The sequence below is a fragment of the Ambystoma mexicanum genome, chromosome 9 (assembly GCF_040938575.1).
Source record: "Ambystoma mexicanum isolate Mex_15411 chromosome 9, UKY_AmexF1_1, whole genome shotgun sequence".
NCBI lineage: Eukaryota > Metazoa > Chordata > Amphibia > Caudata > Ambystomatidae > Ambystoma > Ambystoma mexicanum.
The window spans coordinates 1,020,977,121-1,020,998,915 of NC_090931.1; the positions used below are offsets into that span (position 1 = coordinate 1,020,977,121).

At 44.5% G+C, this 21,795-nt stretch overlaps 1 protein-coding gene across 9 annotated transcripts in view; it reads left to right on the plus strand.

Moving 5' to 3' along the window:
• Positions 1-21,795, plus strand: part of GALNT3 (polypeptide N-acetylgalactosaminyltransferase 3) — a 684,564-nt gene that overhangs the window by 150,184 nt on the left and 512,585 nt on the right. For 4 of the 9 annotated variants that reach the window (XM_069616285.1, XM_069616286.1, XM_069616289.1 and 1 more), the window contains one exon: positions 7,497-7,619. The exons of the other annotated variants lie outside the window; for them this stretch is intronic. The gene's annotated coding sequence lies outside the window, so the exon portion shown is untranslated. The remainder of the gene's footprint in view (positions 1-7,496; positions 7,620-21,795) is intronic. 9 annotated transcript variants of the gene reach the window in all.

Genomic DNA, 21,795 nt, shown 5'->3' on the forward strand with positions numbered 1-21,795 from the left:
TCTGTGCTGCAGACGGGCTGTGGGCAACCCCCTCTGATGGTGCATTTCACTATTTGTGCAGCGTTCTCAAGGTGGCTCCCCCTAACACTGTTTCACCTTCGGCTGGTGTCATGTTAGTCAGGGTAAGTTAACTGTGGCTGAATCAGTTGATTGCCAGGTGAAATGTTTGCTTTTTAATGCACGCTCACACCCGTGCATGCTGCTGATTGTCACTCTTCTACAGGATCACTCCCCTGTTCTTGCATATGTTAGAGACATGGCTCAAAGCCTTGCCGGCTCCCTTGTTGGTCCATGCCCTTCTTAATACCGGATACTCAACCTGGCTAGGGCTCCCCCCAGAACTGGAGGTAGGATTGTCATGATTCATCATGTTAATCTGACATGCTCTATTTTGCCCTTTCAGCACACTGCCAACATGGAGGATCTTCTACTCTGCTTTTCGATTTCCCCTACCAGTACTCTTCACTTTTTATTGATCATCACCCTCCTGGACCCGACCCCCTTGTCTGTTCTGCCTTATCTGAATTAGTGGCTGACCTTAGACTCCAGTTTGGGGCTTTGATTGTCTTTGGGTGTGCGGGGGGGGGGGGAATTTTAATTTCCATCCTAATGATCCCACGACAGAGGCGGCTCACCCTATTGCCGCTTTTGCAGAGTTGCATCTTACCCAGCTGGTGCTGGCCTTATCCATAGCCTTGGGAATACCTTGATCTTCTATATCCCCCTCCTCTCTTGCTGCTAGTTTTGTTCATCTACCTGTTTTGCGGTCTGTCCATGCCATTCAGTTTTTGGTGAATTCACCCCTCCATTTTATGTCCTCCTACATTACCCTGCCTTCCTAAAAGACAATGGGGCAAGATTAAACACTCTATCACTTTGGCTATCATTGAGCATCATCCGAGTAGGGCCCTTTGTAATTTCCAGACTCCTGCTTAGGTTTTGTACACCGTCGCGGATACCCTGGCACCCCTTAAAGTCTGTCGACCTTGTGCCCACCCTTCCAAACCTTGGTTCTCTGCCGATCTGGCCAAACTGCGACTGGCATGAAGGAAAGCTGAACGAAAGTGGTGCATTTCTTATTGCGCCCTGCCCCGCCTTGCCCTATGTCGGGCTACCACTTCCTATCAATTGGCTATCACGCAAGCTAAGTGTGGTTTTTTTGCTGTCTGTGTGGAAGCCTTTGTTAACTCCTCTAAGGAGTTATTGAAGGTTGTCCGTTCCCTTGCTTCACCTTCTGCCACCAATGTGGTGGCACCTTCTCAAAGGCTCTGTGATTTGCTGTCACCTATTTCAATGAAAACATTTCCCTCATTCGTCAGAAAATGTCTGCCACGGCTGCCCCATTTTCATCGGCTTTGGGCACTAGTGCCTCAAACTTGTCCTCTCCTGGCTGTTCCTCTTTTCCAGTCATTCCAGAGCCTGCTGTGATCTCAGCTATGCTTACTCTCAAATCAGCCTTTCTGGATGATCCTATCCCACTTAGTAGTTTTAAGGACAGCTGCCCAAGCATCTTGCATCTACTTACAGCTGTGGTTAATGCCTCTTTTACGTCAGTTTCTAGTCCTACTAAAAGCCCTCATTCGTCCTCTCAAAAAAACCTAGTCTTGACTCCTCTACTCTGTCTAATTTCTGTCCTTTCTCACGTTCCCCATAAAACTGTTGGAAGCTCTGGTCATGCTCCTTTCTTGTTCTTTTCTTGAGTAGTCTGGTACCTTGATGCTTTCTAATTCGAGTTTCGGCCGGTCCTGGCCCAGATTGTGGCTCAGGGTGGTGCTGCTGCCCTGATCTGCTGGATCTCAACACCATGTTTGACACAGTGGATGATGACATTCTGATGGGGAGATTGTCCGCAGCCGGTTTCTCGGGCCAGGCCCTGGATTGGTTTGCCTCTTTCCTTACTGGTCAAACAGTCTCTTTTTCTTCCTTTTATTTGTGTTGCGGAGCCTCTCATGTGGTGTTCCTCAAGGTTCTGCTATTTTCTCCTCTTCAATCTGTATATTGCTAATCTGAATCACTCTCTTGGGTTTCAGTGCTTCCCTTATGCCAATGACCCACAGATTCTGCTGGTGTAGTTAGATCTCTCTCTCTTCCTGCTTCTGTTGAACACTGCCAGTCCTGCCTTCTGGCGCTCATTGGTGAATGGGTAGGAACTGGTTTTGCCTCAATGGAGATAAGTGAGGTGATGGTAGTTGGCTTCCCTTCAGCTTCTTCTGTCCGGTCTTCAGCTCTTTGGCCAGCTGGACCTGGTCCTTTGCCCATGCCTTCTACAGTGGTTAAGAACTTGGGTGTAAAGCTCTCCTACTCACTAGCCATGCAGAATCAAATCAGAGTGGTCTGTCAGTTCATTTTAAACGCTGAATATTGCGGAACGGTCTCCCTTACCTTCCTACTCACCTGCGGTCTTTGGTGTGTCCTCTCACTTCCGGCTCCCTATATTATTGTAATGGGCTAAATCTGCCCCAGCCTGCGTACTTTCTTCAGCGACTGCAAGAGCTAATAAATTCAGCAGCCTGACTAGCAGTAGGGGCTCCTTGGTTTTGCCTGGCTACTTCGATTTTGCTCAAATTGCATTTGCTCCCAGTGGCGAAGCTTATCAAATTTAAGGCCCTCTGCGTGATCCATCAAGTGTTTTGTGGGAGCGGGCTGGAATCTGTGCAGGCTAAATTTCGATCTTATATTTCTGCCAGGTCCTTGCACTCTGCCTCTTCCCCGAGGATCACAGTCCCCCGCTTCAAATTTGCTCATATGGGTGGCTGTTCTTCGTTGGTCGCTGCGGCCACGCTGTGGAACGCTGCCCCTCTGTCGTTGCGTGCCATGGAGGACCATTTCTTGTTTCACCAGGCCCTTAAGACCTACCTTTTCATCGGTCTAGTATTTATTGATTACAGCACCAAGCTACATAGCATTCTTCACCAATAGCTCCACATAAACTGCCAACTAGGGAATACAACATTCTTCCTCTAGTCTATTTCTTATAACACACTGAATTTCTGCTCAAAAGGTTTCATGAATAAAACTCCCCAATGGCATTATTTATATCCAACTCCATATGGAGCATGTAGACACTTTAAAATCAAGCCCCTGTAAGCAATTTGTTCACTTCTACTCTTAAAAGACACAAGGACATGTCAAGGATGGTGGGGTGGGGGAAGGGCACTATTACATACCTGTAAACCAAGTGCTAAATTCTTGTGAACACTATAGTCTCGGCTTGAACTAAAGCTACAAACTCCCAAGTTTTCCCACTCTTGTTTTCTTGCTTCCTGGCTAACTGTTCATCAGCTCAAACTGAAGTACTGCCTGTGCGGAGTAGACAAAGTATATCCTTTTCAACACCACCTAACCAAGTACTAATCTCAATTGATGCACACACTGCCGCACTCACCAACGCACAGTACTGCACTACTGTTAAAAAGATGTCAGCTCAAATGCTGGATACTGTGAGAAACTCATGGTGAAACCATGTAAGACAGACACAAGTGATCACAGTTCAAGGATGTTCATTGAACAATGCAAGTTGTATGCAGGTTGGAAAAATGCTTAATCTAAACCTAAATCTAAGATGGGAGCAAGCGTCAACCATCAAATGAAAAATAAGGTAGTCCTAGTGGTGGTGTCAAATAAAAAGGTCTATACTAAGAAACCTATTGCTAAATCTTACAACTAATACAGAAAAGGGTGTGGGATAGTTCTCAAGAAAAGAAAGGTGTTCTCAATTAATAGGTCAGGATGCGATGGCCTGGGTCTCCCTTCCCCACGTTTTGTACAGCGTAAAATGGGAGCTTGGAGCACAGTACAGTCTCGGGCTTCTCTAGCACAAGATAACAGTTCCAATGGCAGTTCTCAGGACCGTTGATGGCCAAATCTCGTTTCCCTAGAAACTCTCTTGCCTTCAGAGCCTGATGTGTTCACACAACAAAAACAAAGTTCCTTTAACCAAATGAAAGTTTGCTCGGATGATAATGATTCACCCCTTGGATCCCCCTCTTCTGGGTGCTAACCCGTCTCAATTGTAATCCAGAGTTCAGGTAGGGTGATGGTTTCACCCCTTGGTCCCCCTCTTCTGGGCAGACCCTTCACATATCTTATTTCTTTCTTACTTGATTTTTGGATCATAACTTTTCCCTTGATCGCCCTTGGTCGGTCTCAGACCTCTGGACTGCTAGTACTTGGGTGATGGCCTTGTCTTTGGCATCTCATCTTCGGGTTCACTCTTGCCATTTCTTCTTACTCTTGCTTTCCCTTTTCTCACTCTTGGGGTGACAACTTTACACCTTTGGATCCCCCTCTGCCGGACTAGGAACCCTCTCGATTCTTATTCTCCCCTCACCGGGTTTACTGTGGCTCTCGATCAGGGTGATAGTGGCTCAACCCTGGGTCCCCCTCTTCCGGGCACTGACCCCTCTTTACTTTCAATGTTCTCCTTTTACACAGTTCAATGTTTGTGGGATTCACCTGCCGTTCTTTCACACTGCTTGTAGATCAGTCTTTCGATTGTACAGTGATTTTGCTTGACCCTCTGTATGACCACTGTTAATTGTAGTTTTCTCTCATATGGGGCTCGACCAGAATCTCTTGAGTTAGCACTCACATGGTGCCGGTTTCCCTCTACAGCTGGTCTCCCCTTCACACTTTTTCCAGTTCATTCAAAGTTCATCAGCTTTAGTTCAAAACTTGCCTCTTTGAGATTCTCACTCAACACAGCCCGGTTCTTATCAGTTCTCCCCTCGACTCACCGGCTGTGAAGAATCGCTTGGCTTTTGGCTTCTCTGGAGTCAAGGCCGGTACTGCGGGAGCTTCCTTCACTCCTGCTTAGCGGCATAGACTTTCCCCGTGTACCATTGACATCTGATGCAGGACACTTGTGCTATTATTCACTGTCTTCAGGCTCTCTTGCACGACGGTTCCTTGGGTCTGGGACGAAAAGGGCAAGGCCACTTCTTTCCCCGCCGCCCTCTGAATTCCTGCTGCCTTTTTCCTTCTCTTGCACTGCTGCGCGGTAGCCATCTTGTTGTGCTGTCTGCAGGTTTCACCTTGCTCGTACTGCGTTCTCTTGCTCTGCCTTTTATCCCTGTGGGGAAAAGGAAGGGCTGTTGGGTGTGTGTGGTTCAGGTTAATTGCCTGACTTAGTATCCTATGGGACGGGACGTAGAAGGTTCGCGAAATAGACTAGAAAGACCGGGATGAAGAAAAGATGGTGGGAATTGTAATTGTCGGTCACATTCGTCTGGGAGTTCAGAAAGTGACAATCGGAGGGATGGGATTGGTAGGGTTTGCGGGGTAAACTGGAAGAACCAGAATTATGAAATACACAACAGGGATTCTGGGAATCATAGTGTTTGTCTGGTCAGGTTGGGATTGCGGAAAGTAAGAAGCAGACAGACTGGAAGAAGGATGTGGAGTATTGGAATGGAGACCAGTGAAACAAGGATTCTGGGAGTTAAGCTTTCGGCAGCAATGGAAGTTGGGATCCCAGGGGATTGTTTATACACAGGAGGGTTGTTGGCTTTCAGAAGACTACATTTATTTATTGGATTGAAGGGCGGTTGATTTGGAACAGCCTATAAAGGCTCAATAGACCTAGTCTTCCTCGTCCCTCTCGCCTGTATAATACTGGGTCTCACGTGGGGTGTTACGGTTTACCGCAGATGGGGCGTATTGTAGGATCAGACCTCTCGATCCAGGACCGTTGCCCAATATCGGAGCTTTTCAGGTGGCTGTGTTTCTCACCTTGTGGCTGTGCTCTCCTTGGTGTTGTTGCCTGTACCTTGAGGATTCTTCTTCTCTCTTGTGCTACATGCACATCTGGGCAGGATATCACTGTAGACCAAAACAAATTTAATTGTGCCTCTCCATACATCAACAAAAGTGACGTGTGGGCCACCAGCGAGATGAGGCTTGCTCAGAGGGCTTGAGTACGGTATCCAGAAGTGGATGATTGCCACTTAGTGTTGTGTAGAAGAACACACAGCAGACTGGACAACCTTTTGTGGGGGTTTAGGAGCACATTCTAATGCACATTAGTGTTCTATTTGCTAATAGCTTGCACATGATTTAGGTCCTTTGGAAGTAATTAATTGATCTGTAGGGCCTATGTAATCCTAGTGAATTGACAATGTGTTTTGAGATTGTGAGATTGCAAAAGGTGTTGTCAAGTCACCTGCATTACTTATAGGCCCTAAATGGCTAGAATTTACCACGCACATAAACCAGACACCAACAGACATAGTAAAATTGACAGTCTTTCTAATATACCTGTATATAGTGGATTCCTCAGGACCTCTGTCGTCCATCTCTTCTTGTCATCCACCCTATTATCTAGGATAACCATTTGTCATATTTAAAGAAGTTGCCCCTTGAACATTCAAGAGACAATCGGCCAAAGACTCTGGTGGTCTACATAACCACGGCCGTGGGTGTCTGGGACCTGTAATAGTGAAAATAACAGCAAAAGGCTGACACTTAAGTTTGCAGTTCTCGTGTGCACATTCAATCACAAGCCCAGTCTGCTTACATTCATAAAATTCCACTTGGATCAGGAAGTCAACATCTATGTCTTGGCAGAGAGAAACTGTGGGATATGGCCACTAAAGGGGTTTGTGATGTCTATTAAAACTGGCGGACCCATGTGAAATAGCTTAGGCTGATGGAGCTGGGACATGTTCTGCTAGCGTATTAAGCAGACAGACATGGGGATAGTTCCTTTGCTCAAACATCTATTAGAATTCTTATGTTACCTGCACATGGTAGCTGTTGAACAATTAGAAGTCACATGGCCCATCCAGTATCTGGATGAAAGGTGGCAGAGGTCAGTGGAAAGTGTGGGAACCTGAAGTACTGAGGATGAGGCGAATAATAGTATGCAGTGAGAAGAAGGGTGTAGTCATGAGTTTAGGAGAAGGAGGTTGAATGCATCAAGTAGGAGGGGGGTTGAGACTGGAGGGAAGGAGAGAGTGGAGCAGAGAAGCTGTGTAGAGGGTGAAAGAATATCGAGCAGGGAAGAAAGAGTGGCTAAGAAGGTGAATAATAGAAGGGAGGTAGGAGGAAGTGATAAGTGGTACAAGAAATGGCCAGGAAGAAAGGACTGCTTAGGGCCTTCAGGGATAGCACAGGAATAGAACCCATGTGTGGGCCATCATAAAGGAGTTAGGAATGTGTTGAGACAGGGGTCACCAAGCTTTAGTCAAACAAGGGGTCCAGCATTAGACTCAACTAGCCACAGTAGGTGGTGCCAGTACCTGGTGATTTTACAGAAAAGTTTTATAACGGAAATGTTATCAATGTAAAAATTTTAATGAGTAAAAAAATCACATTTCTTTCACTATTTTGAGGGTTCGGGGGTCCCCTTCAACCCCCTGTTTCCTTATGTGTGGCGCCCCACCTCAAACCCCTCCCCAGCTGTTTTTATCCTGGTCACCACCCCCACATACATCTTTACAAAAACATTTTTTTCATTAATAATGTTTTGTTGTAAAATGCATTTATTACATTTTCAGTAAAATCGCTGTATACCGGTGGTGCCTGGTATTCAGAGGGCAAGGAGAAGTGGCATCCTGACTAATTGAATGTCTTCACCCAAGAAAAAGAAAGGCATGTGGGCTACTTAACCCCCCAAAACTGTAAGTGACTCTTTTCTCACCAGTCTCAGTTGTGTGGGAGAGGGAAGGACTGTGAGGAGCAATCGATGTAAGGGAGACAATATGTTTTGAGAAACCCCCTTCTCTGATCTGACTTCAATCTAATCCCTTACTTTCTGTTGTGAAGCTGAGGCTTGACTTTGAGTTGCCCATTTCTCCCCCTCGCCATGCAGGACCAAGGAGCAATGGCTATTGTGTCTGTTTGAAACATTAAGTAGTTCCCACATGAATCTGACTATCCTATCAAATAGTATCTCCAAATGAATGGAATGGAGAAGTAGATCAGTCATTCGCAGATGGGCAAAGGTGCTCAGCCAATCGGGTGGTTGGAACAGTGGGCGAGAATACACAACCCCTGCCTGCTGACCCAGCCACCCGAGGCCCTTCTACTGGTGGTGTTTTTCTTTTGTCTTTCAATGTGGGGATTCAACAGGTAGCATCTCCCTGTTGCCCCCCCTAACTGGCCAAAATGACCGGATTCCCTTCCCCACCCCCTCCACTTACCTGTGGAACCAGAGCATTGTGCTCCAGTTCAAGCAATCCTCGCATCCGGCTGCTGCCATAGACATGGAAAAGGGACTGTGTCCCTTTTCCATAGAGTGATGGCCATCTTTTTTTCCACAGGAAGATCGGCTGCGCAGGCAGTGCAGATTTCTTGATGAAAAATTGTGAAGGCCATTCGCACCCCGGACAAACTGCAAATGGCTTTCATGCCCTGCCAGTCAGGCGGACATGGCCTTTAACGGCCCACGGCTCGAGCTGAGGGCCTTGCTTCGCTTGCGCCTGCCTTAAGTTGGGCTGGCGGTCCAATAAAGGCCATGTCTGCCATATAACCACATCAAGGGTTCCAAAATTCCTAACTATGATTAATGGTGAAGACATCACCTAATACATGGGTACAATTTTCCTCATAGGTAATACTGTTAAAGTCCTTTATAATCCTTCCTTCCTTGCTTGGTTGGTTTTGTGGACAAATTGAATCTGTTTTTAAAAGACTGAATGCAGTTGCTGCTTTCTCGTAATGTAGATTTATATCTGTCCTAAAGTGAAGCAGTTATTGCTTAAAGGTCAGAACTGCATTCTGTCACTTATGGGTCATCTTAGGTTTTAATGAAAACAAGAAATCAACTACAGTGTTGAATCTAGTATGAATGATATCTGAAGGGAACAATGTAGTGATGATCGGGGAGGACCAAGTTGAGCCAGGAGAAATACAAATAGCGTTAGGCATGCAATGCTCAAGCAGATGAAATATCAAGTTGGTGATACCATCCAAGTCCAAAATTCCATTTATGAAGCCGATTGATTCCAGTTTCACTCCTGTGAAGAGTTAAGTGTGAGAAGAAAAGTCTGAGGTGGTGGTGATCCTGATCACGGCAAAGTACTTGGAAATCTAATGTGAAGCTAGAAAGGCCAACAATAATAAAGTGGTCGTTCTGGAGTATAACGAGAAGACAGAAGATTGCTCGCTAAATGATTTGTGGATTTCCTGAAGCAACAATACTCCATTGGTGTGATATTCCAATCACATTTATTTTATGTCATGTATGGTTTCTATTTTGCAGTGTTGTAGTTACATGTTTATTTTCTGGGTTTAGGAATAGAGAACGTTTGTGTGATGAGGGATGTCATTAATTGAACGCGCTCAAAATACTACATTTGTGTAACATGGCTGTTTTCCATGTCCTATATTCTGCAGTGGCATTCCTTCCTTGACCATTATCAATTGGGCTCTGTGCATGGAATATGGGGAGTCTTACTCTTGATAGAATAAATATATTATGGTTTGGGAGTGATAATGTGTAGCAATTATACATACATGCAAGAATTGTCTTCAACACTCCACCTATGGCTTCGAATGCAAACCCATTTTTGCCACGCTGTCTGGAAACAGCCTGCACATCCTTTTTATTTAGGCCCTTTTGCTCACCAGCATTGACATTGCCACTATTTGGATATCGGAATGTCCAGAACTTAATGGCCCTCTAGCGGCACCTAGAGATGTCACCTCCTCCAACTTGATGCACAATCCATTGTCCTTAAGGCCAGTGCCTTCATATAATATGCCTTGTCTGGTACTCTCACCATGCTTTGTTGCACTAGATAACTGAGTTTTCTTTCACTGACCTTAGTCATGAGAGTACTTGTGAAACCGCTTTGGATGGGGGTGAAGAGCCAATGCAGATGGAGGTATGATGGGTCTGGAGAGAATGGAGCATGTGCAACAGAAAATAGGTTAGGAGAAGGTTGAAACGATAGCAAGTGAACTATCTGTGCTACTCTAGGTGGACACAATTCCACAGCTGCTGCCCACCCACACTAGGATTCCCCTGATTTGTCAGAGATCTGATGTGTGGACTGGGTTGTGCTGTCAGCATAGAATGTTTCTGTGTGAACTGAACCTAAATGGTCCACGCACTAGACCACCTCTAATTAGGAAATGGTCTCTGTGGCTTGTTTCATAACGGTTTCTGAGCTTCCTTTGACCTGCTGTCCCATATCTATGCTATTCTCTAGTATTCCCAAATTGTTTTAAGTCCTGTTTCCAAAGGATGTTCTGCTCAACAACATGGCTTGCTGCTTTCAGCAACGACCAGTACCAACGTTATGTCACAACATGCATGTATTACTTCTGGATACCTACCATCCAATGTTTGACTTGGATGATCCTCTCAGAGCTAGCAACGGAACGAAAACTAGCAGAATCCCAAACATCAAAACTCGGGCATGGATGTCCTTACAAAAGGTGGTGTGGTAATAAAGCTGGCACCTTGCTTTCATGGGCAATGGCAATCCTCTGCCAATTTCAGTCCTTTTAAAGTCCTTACTGCCCATGTATGTATCTTGCGTGGTGTGGAGATCTGCTTGTGTTGGTCTTCATTGGGACCATCATCGAGTCATTCACGGTAAAGACGTTCACCAATGTGAAATTAGTTAAACCTTAAATCCAGCACTTTGTGCCCTCACCACCTGCTCAGGCTAAACATCCTTTCTACACTGCGTACTACTGACAAGTGAGGAAAGTGGCCATATGGATGAGAAATGATTTTGTTTCCGAGTTCTGTTGGGGCACTTTTCATCCTGCAACTTTGTAGAGCTGCTTTAGTTCACAAAGCATGTTAAACCAGTGCCTAGAGTGCCATTCAACAGGGAGCAACGCATATGGGTGGCTTGGCTTGTAGATGACAAGACACCAGAAATTCACTAGTTGCAGTGGTCTGTATTCTTGGGGTAGTTGGTGCTAGGCTGGGCTGCTTCTGGTTTCAGTGAGTAGCTCAACACCAACATGTGTCTACCATTGTTCCACTGATGGAAATCCTTCTCTCCTTTCCTAACCTCCTAAAAGAATGCTCTCTTAATGCATGCTATGAACCTGGACACTAACCTCCTGTTAAACTACCAGACCCGTTTCCTATCTGCTCTTGTCCCTTCAAACTCTCCACTACCCTTCAAACCATGCTTCCTTAGTTTTCTGTTCTCCTCCTACTCATTACTTTGCTCTCTCCTTCCCACCTAAGATATCTGATTTGTGACATTACTTATTGTACTTATAAGCATTTTGAAAGTGCTGCACAAGAATTACAAAATAACAGGAACAATGAAATAAGAGTAAATTGGAAGCTATCTGAATAGTATTACATTTTTAATGGTTTGGATGAAAAGCTGAGAAGGTTGTCTTTAAGAGAAGAACAAAAGGAAACACAAGTGGGAACTGAGCAAAGTGAATAGGGAAGAGAATTCCAGAGTTAAAGATCAATGAGTAAAAATGGGGACAGTGGGTGTGGTACGACTTAAGAGCAATGGGAGGAGTAGAGTGAAATACTATGAGATGAGCTAAGCCAGGTAAACATTTGGAAGCTATGTGGGCAAAGCTAGGAGAGGGAAGAGAAGGGAATGGGCAGGGAAAATATGGCAGATATCAGAATTAAAAACTGAGTTCAATGGAGATTGCTTAGGTTACGAGGTCATGTGAAATATGGAATAGTATTCCAATTGGGGAAAAGCTATGGTGCAACTAATCTTTTTTGCAGAGGTCCGTAAAGGATGAATCTTGCGTTTGCTGTCTAGATTTTCTTCTCACATTTCTTCTCTTGATTCTTCATGTAGTTTTCAACTTCACATCATCTTTCTTAAAGACCATAGGGAGAGAGTCAAGAGAAAAATGAATAGTATAGAAATAAACATGAAAGAAAATAATTTTCGTGTTGTTGGAGTTGAAAAATGAGCCAGCATCAATAACTCAATAGAGCAAAGCCAGTTGGGAATGGAGGTATTGATTTGATCAGTGAAGGAAGGAAAAAAAAAAACAGATTTGTATCATTCACATACACATCAATGTTCATGTCAAAAGATTGAATAATTGAAGAAACAGGGTTAGTTCAGAAAAGAATAGTAGAGGTCCAAGAGCTGAACCTGTGGGACAAGGAAAAGGTTGAGAAATGTGCCACCTGCCCAAGACAGAGCAGTTAGAAAGATCAAATGAAATTCAAGAGTTAACAATAAAAGAAGTTGAGAGAAGAATTGAGTAGTGATCCACTATATCAAGAGCCATAATAAGTCCAAAGGAATAACAGATAAGTGATGAGAGGACGTGAGAACGTTGCAAAATCTCCAAGAGCGGTTTCAGCAGAGTGAGCAAGACTAAAGCCAGAATAAAGGGGATGTGCGTAGAAGAGAGTAAAGATGTAAGGATAGTTGGGAATGGACAACCCGTTCAAAGAGGTTGGAAAGAAAGTGAAGAGGAGAAATGGGGTAACAGCTCGAGTGGAGTGAAGAATCCAAAGAGTTTTTATTTCTTTAGAATTCTATTACTGACCTTTGCTCCCTCCCTTTTCCTTTTAATCACCCCCTTCTACCTGAACTCAATCCAGCCATGCCACCTTCTCCTAAACTCCCCACTGCCCCCTAGTCATGGCTCCACTGGACCAGTTTGTTCACCAACTTACCAAAGAAATGATACCCATAACCTACTCCTTCTTCTCTACCCACCAGATTTTCTCTCAATGTGTTCTTCCTTCTTGTTTCAAAATAGCTCTTTTACTTATCCTTAAGAAGCCTTCAGACTGACTACTCCCAAATCCTAGAGTGTGTGGCTTTCATCAGGATCACCAAGTGCCTGGTAAACGAAAGCAGCCTGTGGTCCCCCCCACCTTTGAATCTGGGATCGACAGCAGTGTCTATACTGAAACTTCCCTGGCCCATGACTCCACACTTTTCACCAATCTCCTTAAATTCTCCACCACTCCATCCCAATATTCTGAACACTGCCTTAGACTGGATTGCCTACTACCTCTGATGGGTCATTTTCTCTCTCCTGGAAGCTAGAGACCTGATGCCAACCATCTCCCAGTGGCCATGCCTTGAGGATCCTTTCTGTTTACTACTAAACTTAAGATCTCATTTTTGAATTTCCCTTACACCTCTTTCCTGATGATGCCCATAAAACAATCTCAATTTCCTACCTTCTCCCTTGGACTTCTCCTCAGGATATCTTCTTCCTGCCATTAGCCACTGGATGATATTTCACTGTCTTATGCTCAGCTACTCTTAGATGGTAGTCCTCTGCCCAGAATGCCCAAACACACTTCTCTTTGCAGATGGTATGACATATTCATGAAGAAATTATACTGGCAAAGTATTCCAAATGTGGGGGTCCTCTTTGACAGCGATCTGAAGCTTCATTGTTTCATCACCTCTAATGCTACTCCTGCTAGGCTCAACCTATGGATCATTGAAAAGATATGCCCTCCTCTTACCTGTCGTCATTCCCCCAAAACTCTCATCTCCTCTCTAATCTTCATTTGACAAAGACTATTGCTTGAGCCTCCTCTTGGGTCTTCTTTCAATAGCTTTCTCCGCAGACAGATATTCATCTGTAGTATATCCCATATCCCTCTCCCACCTCGTTCATGTTGGTTTATAGCTCCCATGCCCAACCAGTCTATCTGCACGTTTTTACTTATGGTCTTTAGATCTATTCACAGGCTAGCAACTTTTAACCTGGCATCGCCCGCTACTCTCCATCTCACATCTTAGTTCTAACATCTATGGCTAACCATGTGTACTTTCTTGATTCTCTTCCATGCCCTCATCACTGACCATTGCAAACAGGATTAGAAACCTTGCATGATAAAATACTACCTTCTCAGTTAAACCCATGGCGTTTCAGTCATGACCAGTGACCCCAGATAATTTTCTCTGGTAGCTTATCTGTTATCCACTGTCCCGTTATTCTGTTGTCCTTTTGTGTTCTTGTTGCGCTCTGATACCTGCGGGCTCTCGGCACATAACAAAAAAATAAATAAAAAAAATAAAAGGGTGTCATCTTATAACCCCTGATGCGAACTGTGGAGGCATTTGCTAGTGTCATGACCAGAGTTCAACAGACCTTGCTAATCTGGGGTCTGATGTTCAAGGGTCTTAATTTAAACAGCTATGTGAGTAGGTCAATAAACCTAAAGAAATCAATCTTTTTCCTAGGACTGCTGTCCTTACTCAGTCCTTCTCCCTTTGTTGTGGTGGGGGAAAAGGTCACTCACTCTATTGGGTTTAAGTAGTCATTTTGGGTTTATGTAGTCCAGTGCTACTTTCATGGATTTTGAAGTTGGATGTATGTCTTTTAAATAAATTGTCAGGATCTCAGTCTTCTGTAAAATATATACCATGACCCATGGTGTTTTGATGGCCAGCCCGCATTCAGCCATCCTGCTTTTTAAAAACAAATTCTTAGCAAGGTTTGTGGTGGGTCCTCGGTTGGCATGCATAAGCCCCAATCTGTTGGGTGTAGATTCTGCCAGTGCCAGTAATTTGACCTTTTCAAGAGGTGATAGACACACTTCCCAACCTGGGGTGGGAAACCTACCTGAATGGAAGCCATAGCCAATCCTACACCAGAAGGGAATGGTAGCATTCCGGAGTACCCCAATTCAAGTGTCTGCTTATATACTAGGTTGGCTCACATTTCACTCCCAGCTCAAATTTAACTTCCTCTGCCTAGTCTTCAAAGCCCTCTATTGTCTTGCCCCTCCTTACCTATCCTCCCTTCTCACTTTCTATACTCCTTCTCATTCTGTCCGTTCTGCGGAACACTTCCTTCTCTCTCATCCTCCTCCACCCTGTGCCCCTTCCCGTTTCCACTCCTTCCAACTTCTCGCTCCTTTCTATTGGAACCGCTTTCCCCTCCCCATCTGCTCTATTACATCCTACCCCTAATTTTGCAATTCTCTAAAATCCTATCTCTTCCACTCTCCCACCTAGCACCCTTTGCTTCCTCTCTCCCTACTGAAGCCACCTCCCCCCACTCCTCCTACCCCCTCTCTCACTTTGGTCCCTCTCCATTTGTGCTTAACCTCATCATTAATGTAAATTGTTCTTTGTACTGTTTTCTGGTTTAGATTCATTGTCATGTATTGCTTGTTGTATTACTTGTTCATCTTGTAAAGCGCTTTGGATTAAAGCGCTATATAAAATAAATAATAAATATAAAATAAATATAAAATAAATACAAAATATACAAACAGTACCAGCTTGCATCACTCGTACTTCTTAAGCACCATGTTGGCCAGTTAGAACCAGAAATGAGGCAGCTGAAGTAAGACCACCCACAGGACTGCAACCGACCAGCGCCCCACACTAAATTGCCAACAGCGAGAGAGCCAGTGATTGGAAAAATTGGAAGCCTATGCAGCCTCCATGAGTGGTGCGTCTGAAGTATTTGCCATGGAATAACTTCCAACTGATTGTTTTTCACTTACTTTACTTTGTGGAGCACCGCACGACAGCCCCCATCACAAACTGGAACACTGCAACTCTGGCTGCCATTGTTGCACCTAGGTAGAGTTTTTTTTTTTATCACACGTTGCCATTTTCATTAAATTAAAAGGGGTGAGACCAACACCTGTCTTTCCCCAACCTAACAAGGATATCCATGCCCTAAAACAAACTAAGTCTTCAGAAAAATGACCTAGTGTCCAAGTATCTGACCATCACACTAATATACACAACAGAATAATAGAAGGTTTGTTTGGCTGTCTGAAATACCACAACATATATCAATTTGAATTAAAAAGTTATAAACAATAATCCTTGTGACCAGGGTTGTATTCCCTTCCCCTAGATCAATTCTTGAATATTTGGAACAAAGTTCAGTTTCAAGAAAGTTCTATGCATTAACAAAGTTCTATTCAATGTAGAATACAAACTCTTTTCCATTCAATATATCCTTTCAATTAGCAAAGTGATCATCTCTCTTCCAAAGGCTTGCTTACAAATCAAAACATGTTTCCAAAACCACCTGCTTGGTGAAACAAAAGTGTTCTCCTCCAAACATAAATTCATAAATCAAATGCAAGTGTTTTCCCAAAATGCCAAGCACTTGTTATCCCATCCTACTTCGACTGCAAAAGAATCACTTTAGTCGGGATGGTTCAACAATCTCTTTCTGAAATGCAAGTGTTTATCAAGACAAGGTGATGGAATCAACACTTCATTTCCACCACAACCTTTTGCCACAATACTTTAAATCATCATCATCTTCCTGGTATACTTGTCTGCCATGACTAACTACAATTGGTCCCTTTCCTGGTTCACTTGCCTGCCAGGATAAAAATCCTTCTACTACAATGTGTACTGTGTGGCAATGCTTGTTCTAAACTCTCCACACTAGAACCATACATCAGGTTATTGAACCAACAACTGCTTCCTTGAATAGTCTTTTGACTTTTAACAGAATGTGTTACATTTGTACCCAAATTAATATTCCACAAAAGGAGAATTGTTCTCTTGCTTATCTTTTGGCCTTAGGCAATTAATTCAGGTTACAGTTCTCTCCCCTGTGGTCTCTTATACAAGGAAGGATTTGCTCCTGCAGCCTTTGTTGTCGGGCTGTGCAACCTCTTGGCTGCTGGCAATGCATGTTACAATTGTCTGCTGCTTGACCTCTTTCTCAGTGAATAAGTCTCTCCAATCAGGTTAAGACTCTGCTGACAGTATTAACAGAGCCATGGCGGTGAGCACTGTTGTGTGCAGATTTGCTTTGTTGAAGTCTGGGTTTGCGCTGGATGTGCAGTCTAGACTTCTCAACATTCCCTTTGACTGCACTCAACTATTTGGCTGTAAAGCTGACGACAGCTTAGAAAATGTACAGACCTCAAAAGCAGCAGCCAAGTCACTTAGCGCCACCATCAGACAGCAACAACCCTTGCATCCCACAGCACCGGCTTGCAGGGGAGGTCCTTTCGCTACAACTGCTCATTTGAAAGAGTGGGTTGACTGTCTTGTCAAAGGAAATTCCCTTGTGTTGGACGAGAAAGAGGTAACAAGCCCACCCAAGCAACGGATTTTTACTACTGCTTCAGCCGCCTCAAAACCCCTCTCAGGCCTTAATCCACAAGACCCCAGTGGGAGACAAACTCAGTTAGCATCTGCAATAATGGCAGGGCATTACTTCAGATGTTTGGGCATTGCAAATAGTGGCCCAGGGTTACTGACTCCCCTTTTTGAGAAGGCCTCGGGATAATTCACCAGGCAGCCACTCTTACAAAACTCTGGAACCATTTCTCTTGTGGGAAATGTTGAGTCTGCTAGAGATGGAGAAAGATGCTATAGAACCAGTACCTTTCATGAAGAGGAACAAGGGGTGGTACTCCCCTTTGTGATCCCCAATAAGGACAGAGGATTGAGACCCATTTTGGACTTGAGATACTTGAGCAAGTTCCTCGGGGAAGGACAAGTTCAAAATGGTTAACCTTCCTCAGATCCTTTATGCCCTCCAGATTTGGGATTGGATGGTGTCATTGGACCTTCAGGATGCTTAAGGTCATTTAACTATCCATCAAAAGCACAGAAAGTACATGAGGTTTGCCGTTGGAAGTTCTCATCAGTTTTGAGTTCTGCCATTCAGGCTGATCTCCGCCCTAAGAGTTTTCACCAAGTTGATGTTGGTGGTGGCAGCGAGTCTCCGGAGAGGGAGGGGGGGATTCAGGAATACCCTTTCCTGGACGATTGACGGGTCAGGGCCTGTTCTACTGAACAGGCCCTGGGACATCTCAGCATAACCTGCCACTGTCTCCACAGACTGGGTTTCTCCCTCAATTTCAAGAAGTCCCACATGATACCTACCCAAAAGCTCAATTTCATAGCAGCGGTCCTGGATGCTAGTCTTGCCACCCAACGTGAGGCCTCAATATATTCTGCAGATGGTCGGCAAATTCCAGAATGCCCAACGTCTTCTGGCTTTTGACTTTTTGAGATTGCTCCGCCTCATGACATTCTGCATTTTTCTGGTGCCAGAGGATCGTCTGAGAATGAGAACCCTCCAATGAGCGCGCACATCCCAGTGGTCTCAGTATTTGGGCAAGATGTCAGATCTACTTCAGGTTTCAAGCAGGGTCACAGAGGAGCTCCTGGGGTGGGCCTGCAATGACAAAATCCTGAAGGGGGAACCTTTTTGGCAAGCGTGGCCTGAGATAACAGTAGTTATGGATGCCTCACTCACAGGGTGGGGAGTTTGCACCAATGATCTGACTGTTAGCAGTCTTTGGTCTCCATCAGAGTCCAATTTACACATCAATCATTTAGAGCTAAGGGTAATCAGACTAGCGCTGAAGGACTTTCTGCCCTCTGTACGGGGAAAGAATGCCCTGATAATGAAGGGAAATACAGTGGCCATGTACTACCTCAGCAAAAGAGGTGTAAAGTCACTACCACTGTGCAGAGAGGAAATGCAGCCCTGGTTCTGGGCAATTCAAGAATCAATCTACCTAACAACTGTTCACCTAGCTGGAGAGGAGAACACAGTGACGGCCACTCTGAGCAGGCAGAGCAGTCTCCCACGAGTGGTTATTTGCCCTTTTGGGAACCCCTCAAGTGGATCTGTTTGCCTCCAGTATCAACCGTAAGTGCGAGCTGTTCTGTCCTAGGGAATTTCCCCCTAGACGAGCTCTAGGGGACGCGCTCATAGTGGACTGGGAGTTTCCACTCCTGTATGCATTTCCTCCAGTCCCCGTCATTCCTCAAGTCATCAGGAGGTTGAGAAAGTTCGAGAAATCCATTATCCTAATTGCTCAGGACTGGGCCAAGAGGACATGGTAACCAGACCTTCTGGACAGGTACATCTGCTCTCCAATGTGTTTTCCACAAAGAGAGGAAATCCTGTTGCAAGGGGAGGGTTGTGTTCTCCATCCAGAGGTGAAGACCCTCAACATTAATTCATTCATGCATGGTTACTGAGCGGTTGAGATACAAGGATTGGGACCTCCTGGAATACGTGATGGAGAGTTTGCTTTTGGCCAGAAGGCGAGCAACAAAGTCTGTGAATCGCTGCCTTTGGAACAAGTTCTGCAGCTGTTAAAGGGAAAAGAATGTGGATGCTTTTCAAAGCGACAAACCTATGGTGCTGTCATTCCTACTGCATCTGGCTAATCTGGGGCTCCGGATTGGCACTGTCGAGGGTTACTTGTCAGTGCTTTCGACTTTTAAGCAGACGTCTGAAGAAACTTCTTACTTTAAAATGCCACTGATTTTTCAACTTTTAAAGGGACTCACAAATGTGTTCCCTCCAGTCCTATTTGTAGTCAATGTTTGGGACTTAAACCTCGTATTAAAGTTCCTCATGTGTGCTTCTTTTGAGCCTCTTCACTCTTGCCCGTTAAGGCTACTGACACTGAAAATCATCCTGTTAACGGCTTTAACATCTGCCCACAAGGTGAGCAAATTACAAGCTTTATCATGTAAGCCACCATTTACAACATTTTACAAAGACGAAGTTGAGATTTAGACCTACCTTTCTGCCGAAAGTAGTTTCTGATTTTCATATTTCACAGAAAATAGTTTGGTCAACCTTTTACCCTCCTCCACACCCTAGTAAGGAGGAAGAAAGACTGCACAGACTGGATTCTAAAGAGCTCTGAGCTTCTACATCTCACATCTTGCTAAATTAAAACAGGATGACCAACATTTTGTCGGTTACACCGGACATAAATTGTGTTTGGCAGTTACTAAAAGACGTTAGCCAGGTGGATAATTCTATGCATCACAGAATGTTCTAGACAAGCAGGGAACGCAGCCCCTGATGGTACTCTTGTTCAGAGGAGAATTGCCTAGCATTTCGGCGCTGGACTGCCCCTGGGCAGGACAAAGGCTGATATGCGGGGACATTTCTTCTCTGTGAAAGGGACAGTGAGCTAAAGACTTGGTAGAGTCTCTCCCAGGGGTTATTCACCCAAGAACAGGTTATTGGGCTGTGTTCGTGCTGGTAGAGAGATTCCCAGACTCCCCTTTGTTTTGAATAAATTAACTTTGGGTTTCACCCTAAGTTAACAGGGCGATCCAGACGTGGACCCCTTGCTCACTGTTCTTAGAGAGGCACCAGTTTCACCTCACTGATGATGCCCAACAAGGCTGAAACACGTGTATGGGTTTACTGATGGTACTCTTGTTCAGAGGAGAATTGCCTAGCATTTCGGCGCTGGACTGCCCCTGGGCAGGACAAAGGCTGATATGCGGGGAAATTTCTTCTCTGTGAAAGGGACAGTGAGCTAAAGACTTGGTAGAGTCTCTCCCAGGGGTTATTCACCCAAGAACAGGTCATTGGGCTGTGTTCGTGCTGGTAGAGAGACCCCCCTTTGTTCCAGTAGGTTTATGAGCTGACGCCACATTGTTCCGGTAGGTTTATGAGCTCACGCCACAAGGGGCATGGCTAATTCTTCTGCCTTACAAAAAGGGGTGTTGATTCAGGATATCTGTGTGGCAGCCACTTGGTCTGTTCATACCTTCACACTATTGCTTAGACTCTGCTTCAGGCCAGGAGACGTGCTTTGGAAAGGCTGTCCTTCACTCCATTCATGATGAACACTGATTATTCTTCCCCGTAAATTCTTCCTCCTCCAATTTCATACTGCTTTGGGAGTTTATCGAAAGATGAGGAATATGTGGGAAAACACACTTGCCTGTTAACATTCTTTCGACTGGATGTTCCTCCCACGTATTCCTCATCACCCCTCCCAGTCTACCCTGCAGTAGAATTCCCGTATTTTACACCTGGTGTTCCTAGAGCGTCTGACATTTTTTGACTTTACTTAATGCCAGTTATCCTGTGTGAAGAAGGTGAAAGAACTGAAGTAACTGGTGCGGTGCATGCTATTTATACTATCGATGACGTCTTCCTCGAAGGAAGACATAGGCTTTCAAAGGGCATAATGCCAACGATGATGCACAGCGCCCTCTGCCAAAAAAATGAATTCCAAAGCAGCTGGATCTGAAAGGGAGATATCTGAAGATGAGGAATACATGGGAGGAACATTCAGTTGAAAGAACGTTTCCATGGGTAAGTAAATTGGTCATCCTTCTAAATGGCTAATAAAGGCTTTCCTCTAAGGGGAATCCGTCCAGTCTGCCTGTGGCTTGTGAGACCCTTCCTTCCTTCCTTACATTTTGCCATCATTCTGAGAGTTAGACCTCCTAGTCCAGCTGGTGGTGCAGTCTTCACCTATCCCTTGCATTGCTGAACTTGAGCGTTTGATTCCTAAAAAGTTAGTCCATGCTGTTTGCGCACCTCAGGCTTTCTGAAGAAAATATTGCTATACTGTATGCTTCTAGGAAATACTCTAAAAGGAAACAGAGTAAAAATGAGTGGTTTCGTTTTTATATTAGGCCCATATTTTTATTTACACATACATTTTATCTATATTCATTTTGTTTATATTAAACCTTGCACATACATCCGATAACAAGTATAGACACAATAAATAGATGTTGCATATAACGACTAAACATTAAACACTTGTCTCATCAGTACCTTCAATAAAACCAGATAAAACCTCTAACAAAGAATACATTGATTTGTAAAGGCACAAGAGGGCCAGTGTTTGTGAAACTTGCTTTCCTGCCATCAAACGAGCCCAGAAATGCTCAGTTGGCAGGAATTCCATTTCAAGCAAAAATGACATAAAGTGATGAAACCTGAGTTGGCTTAGTTTCGGGCCTACAATAGATTTTAAAGTGTCTCTGACACTATTTCCACTAGAAGTTGCATCGACTGTCCTCTCTCAATAACATTTCTGGCCCCCAGAATTTCTTGTGTGGGGAATGGATTCATTCGAAAGTAAATGCAGGACCAACCTGCGTGTCTTGCAGGAAACTTGCAAATGTGTGTCTGCTT